Source organism: Chelonoidis abingdonii, chromosome 15 (assembly GCF_003597395.2).
Source record: "Chelonoidis abingdonii isolate Lonesome George chromosome 15, CheloAbing_2.0, whole genome shotgun sequence".
Classification (NCBI taxonomy): Eukaryota; Metazoa; Chordata; order Testudines; family Testudinidae; genus Chelonoidis; species Chelonoidis abingdonii.
In genome coordinates, this window is record NC_133783.1 from 12,736,367 (window position 1) to 12,742,366 (window position 6,000).

Genomic DNA, 6,000 nt, shown 5'->3' on the forward strand with positions numbered 1-6,000 from the left:
GTAGTAGTTAAGTAATGCACGTGCCAGCATAGCTTATTGATACTGGATTGTTTAAGAAGTGCTTAGAACATTTTTGGTTTTGGTTTGGTTTGGTTTTTTTAGACCTAAAGTAAAAGTTAGGTAAGTTTGTAGTGCTGTCTAAAGTCTATATACAAAAGCTAGAGAACAAAAGTGAACTTCTGGGAGGTGACTTTTCAATACAGCTTTTTAGGTAAAACTCCATGAAGTGCTAAAATAAGACTAAGGTCTAAGATCATATACTCCTGACAAATTTTAAGTATCATTAACCTCTAAACAAGTTTGCAACATCAATAATAGTAACCTTAGTCTTATCAGTTATGTTGAAAATGGGTGAATGTCACTTTTTGTAACCCCATCTGTTCTAATTGTAGTGGATTCAGAATCTTTTATGGCCTGGATAGTATAAGGGTACTTGTGCTTAAAATTCCTTGGTGCTTTCATGGGGCAAATGACTAATCTTCCTTGTCTTTGTTATATTCTGGCACTGCTGCTTTTAAAGATAGAGCCAGAGCCTGGGTCCTGTGCTCTTGTACTGTTGGAGCCATGCACAAAGGTAGTGGAAAGCTGGCATAGGGCTTGTCCATACAAGGCAGCTATTGAAAAATAAGATAGGAGTGAATTTAAAACAATAGCTATTCTGCACTAATCCACTTCCAAAGTGGATTAAGCTAAACCACCCAAAGGCACTCTTGAGTGCAGAATAATTGTCCACACAGGGAGTTATTGTGGAATAGCTATTCTGAGCTGCCAGTTGGGAATTCCTCTCACATAAAGGAATCTCTGGATGGCAAAAGCTGCTGTTGTTGGTTCTACACCATCTGCTCCCAGGGTCTTGGTCAGAGGACCTAATATTCCAGCAATCCCCAGCTATTGGGTGAGTGAAATAATAGCACTATGCCATCTCTGCCACCTCTTCTCAGGTCCTGCATTGAGTATAGCTTGACTGGACCCAAGGATCTAGCCCTGAAATTAGAGCAGTTGGGTCCAGTTGTAGCCAACTTGATGCATATTTAACAAATGAATTATTACTATGATTTACAATAGCATTTGAGTTGGAGGCTTATATAAAATTGTAAGATATATGGAAATTATATTTTGACATGTGGCAAAGAACCTTTTTTGTGGTATGCATACACTATGATAAATGTAGAGAGGAACAGAACAGCTATCAATTTAGGGATGTAGGTTTGTTTTTAAACTAAGCTAGTTGGCTTACAAAAGACTTATGGGAAATAAATCACTTGAGAGGAAGACTCCTGGAATGTTATGCAGTCAGAGCAGCTGGGCAGTCTTGAATAGCTGTATTTACAGGTGTACTGAGGTTTAACTCAAGAGTATTTCTTGTCTCCAAAGCAATAAGCAAGTCATTCAGCTGTACTTTTCTGAGCAGCAGAGAGTCTAGACCGCCTCTGGCAGACTTGTTAGTTGCTCAGGCACGCATCATTCTTTCCAGCTTAACTGGATCAGGAACTGTTCAGCCCCAGGATGGTGTCAGTAGCAGGGCATAGACTGGCTAGGTTTTGAACTCCTGCCGCTATGAGCAGTTGTGGCTGAACTGGCACCTAGCATCTTGTTTTGGAAAATCATGTATAGTGAGGCTGTTCAAGGCATTGTCCCTGCTCCTGACGGCAGCATCCACTGGAAGGTTGGCAGTAAACTGTACTGAGATGCAGTCTCTTCCTAAAATTTCCCTAAGTTGCTGTCAGCCACTTGCAGTCTAGGTATTGGATGTTTTGGCTTACACAGGTCACACCTAATCTCAGTTCCACCATGGCAGTGATTGGTTATTTAAATATAAATTTAACAATTATATGAACTCTGTTCAGACTGATAAACCTGGCCAACATCACTGAGTGCTTCAGAAAGAGACTTGTCTACGCTGTGTCAAATGTGTAGACTGTGTTTGAAGATGAGGCATTAGGGAGAAGCTGTTAAGCATATAAGAGCATGTTAAGGTAGAGATGACCAAGGTAGCTACTGTTTCTCTTCTTGCACACAGACAGAGCAGTCAATCCCATAGCCAAACAAATAGTGACATTTGCAATAGTTTCTACTGGAAGGTACTTTGCAGCTAGGGCTGTAGAGGGAGTTTTAAACCTTGATCTTGTAACATTCCAGCATTTTTAAATGACTAGTCATTCAAAAGTCAAGGTGACAGGTTGAAATATCCTTGTGAAAGACCCTGGAATGACAACCCTGCAGTTTGAAATTCTCTACTTGACCACTGCACCCAACATGCCCCAAGTTATGACACATGAAAGATACCTCATAAAGACCTCTATCTTATCCTGCTGGCCTGCTGGGACAACACTCTTCATGCTTTTTCAATTCTTGCCCTATAACCTGAGCCTACTAATGAGTAATATTTGTAATGTTGGACACCTGTCTTCTGGGAAGTAGCCTGAGGGCACCAATATCATAGACTATAATTTGTCTACCAGTACTCAGCCCCTTAATATTACATACACAAAAAAGCCCTGCTATAGTGGAGCACAGTAGAATTGGGCCTTGTGTTAGGTACAGTATAAAGACATCCTTCATGCATAGGGCTGTCAAAAGTACAGTCTAATCAAAACTACCTTCTACAGCTAGTACCTGCATAACGAATTCAGGTTTATTAGACTAATAGGCTACAATGTCACGTGCTTTCGGCAGATACCTAATGTCTCCTTGAATTACAGAAAGCTATCTAATGCTACTCAATGAAACTGATACCGCCTTCATACAGGGTGAGTAGCTGTAAGAAACTTACCAAAGAACAGCTCTGTGAATTCGTGGAGTCCTACTCCCTGGGCTCAGTCTTGGTTATGAAGACAGTCTATGGTGTAACTTCTCCAGTGGGAGAAGTTTTGTAAAACTTCTCTGATAGACTGGAATTGTAGTGTGGAGTTGTTTATAATTTTACCTTTTATTTTTAAGAGTGAAAACATCGTACATTCAAAGAACTGTCAAAATAGGATTTAAAATTTCCCTGAGGAAGCTGTAACCATCAGACACTTCAGTGCCTAGCAAGCATACGCAAAGGCTATGCCATAGATGTTGTCAGCCATGGTTAATCATTGTGATAAGGAAATTACTTTTTAATTAAAGAGTTAGAGGAAAATGAGTTGTATTGTTACTCATTTGTATAGTAGCACTAGACCTTCCCTACTCTATACATGTAACAAAGATACTCTGAATCATGCCTCGTAGTAGCTGGCCTAATAAATAAGAGGCAGGTTGCAGAATTACTGAGTTTATTTATAAGCATTGCAAACCTAATTCTACTTAGATTAGAAGAAAAAGTGCACCAATCAGCCAACCACTCTGTAGCAATAAAGAAAAATTGAGGATAAATATGAAATACTAGATCTGTTTAGTTGCATGCTGCAATCACATTTAATTTGAACTAATTTTTATCAAACTTCTAAAATTTTGTCACTTCTCTGGCACACCACTTTTGTATCAATCCTTTAATGTAAATTATTCAAATAAGAATACACTAGCCATTGCTTTAGTTAACTCTCTCACTTAGTTGTGAATTTCTCTTGCAAAAAGTGCAAAAAAAAAAAATTAACTCGGTGTTTAGAGAGTCAAATTGCTGAGGCAAGGTTCCTGCATAAATTTCATCCCCATTCCGTTTTGACTCATGCTTTCATTGATCAGATTTCTTTCCTCAATGTCCAAGCAGCTTCGACTGTATAGTGCCATGTGCAGAGTTGAATAGCGTGTATTTAAATAGCTATTTGGGGGGAGAATGGGTAATTTTAAGGTTTATGTTGGATGGGGGCTGTTTTCCATTGTAGCCTCTTCAGCAGAAGCAGTCATAGGGGTGAACAAGTTTAAGGCCTGGAATCAGCCTCCCCACAAGGTGCCAGTAATGCTGTTTGCCCAAGTACTTTGTATAGGTGGTCTGGTTCCAGAAGGAGCAGCAAGTAATGCTTCTGCTTATCCAACCAGGCATAAATAAATATGTGCTCTCTACCACACCCTTAGAAATCCTCTGTCCCAAGGAAAGTTAGAACTTGACTCTGTCTCCTTGCACTATCCTGGTTCTGTAATGAGTACCACCTTTGAAAACAATCTCAGGAATGAACAACCATTAAGGGCCAATTAGCTTTCACGACTGCCACTTCGAGAAGTACAGCTATGGAACAGCAATGCGTCCTGGTGTGACCTCATCCAGGATATCAAATAAGCAATTAACAGTTAATTTTGGGAGGGAGGTTAACTGTTGGTACCTTATTACTAGTTAAGTCCTATAACTACATCTTTCAACATCTCAGATTTCTGTGACTCCCTGCACTGGCGTCTCTTTCTGCATTAGGTTCAAGCTCCGCTTCCTGGTTCAAAATTCTCCCCAAGGCTATTGCCTAGTTAAACCTGTCTTCATTGTTCCTGCTCCCACCTACCTGCTGTGTGTCATCTTTCCACTCTGTGTGGTTTAAGGGAACTGTACCCTTCTGGTAAAGCTATAAATAGGTAGGTATTGGCACTCAAGACCATCCCCTCCATCACCATGGTATGAATGCTTCAAGATTTTTTTTTTTTTAATGGTTCTGTCTTTACAACCCCTCTGAGGTAGGGAAGTAGTATAATCCTCATTTCAGAGACCAGAAACTGCAGCACCGAGAGGCTAAGTGACTTGCCCAAAAATCTCACAGGAATTCTGTGATGGAGTAGGGAATTGAACCCAGGTCTCAAGTCCTAGGCTAGTGCCTGAAGCATTGGAACGCACTTCCTCATATCTGGTCCAGTAGCAGCTGTCTTTCTAGAAACACCAAAACATGATTTTCATAATGTTACTTTTTACTTTAACAGTGAAAAACAGTCAAACTGTTATAAAAGATGGCTAGATAAAAGCTTAAGCCCTTAGTGCAGTTTGTCAATTCGTCTTTAATGGGATTATAAAATTGTGGTTTGCCATGCCAGACTCAGGATGAGGCCCCTCCAGCTCTGGTTGGCCTCTCTGTTGGACAAGGTCCTCACTGTGCCCAAGCCAGTGATCACCTCCCTACAATGGTGGTCCTCCCCAGGGAACATGCTCCGTGGAGTCCTGTTCAGGGGCAGGCCCCCATCAGCGGAGCTGATGTCTGACGCTTCAGACCTTGGGTGAGGAACCCACGTAAGGGATGTTCAGACACAAGGTCTGTGGTCTGCGCAGGACCTTGCCCAGCATATAAACATCAAGGAACTCAAGGCAGTCTGCCTGGCATGTGTGGCCTTCCACTGTAACCTGAAGGGCGGAGTGGTCAGGGTTCTCATGGACAACGCAGCCTCGATGTTCTACATCAACAGGCAAGGCAGGGCCTGCTCCTCTGCCAGGAAACCCTCAGGCTGTGGGACTTCTGTATAGCCCACAACATTTGCCCACAGGCCTGCCATCTACCAGGCACCTGGAATTTGGGAGCAGATCACCTGAGCTGAGACTTCTCTCAGCACGAGTGATCTCTACACCCAGAGGTAGTGCACAGACTATTCCAAGAGTGAGGAACTCCCCAGCTGGACCTGTTTGCGACTCAGCAGAACTGCCAGTGTTCCTAGTTCTGCTCGGAGGGGAGCTGGGAATGGGTGCTATCTCCGATGCCTTCCTCCTATCCTGGTCAGGCCAGTTTCTCTATGCCCCCCATCCTGCGGTTCGGCAAGGTCCTGGAGAAGATAGACGGGCCCAGGTCTTCCTGATTGCCCCGGCATGGCCCAGGCAGCATTGGTATGGGACCCTCATGAGCCTGGCAGTCACCCCGCCATGGCTGTTGCTGTCCCGTGGAGGTGGACCTGCTCTCCCAGGATCAGGGTCACCTCCACCTTAACCTAGTAGCACTCCACCTCACGGCATGGCTGCTCAATGGTTAGGCTGGGAGGAAAGGACATGCTCGGAGTGGGTTCAGTGCATCCTCTTAGAAAGCAGGTGACCCTCCATGCATCGAGCCTAGTTGACAAAGTGGTTTTGGTTTTCCCAATGGGGAAGTGAGTGAGCATTTCCCCCATGGCTGCCCCAAT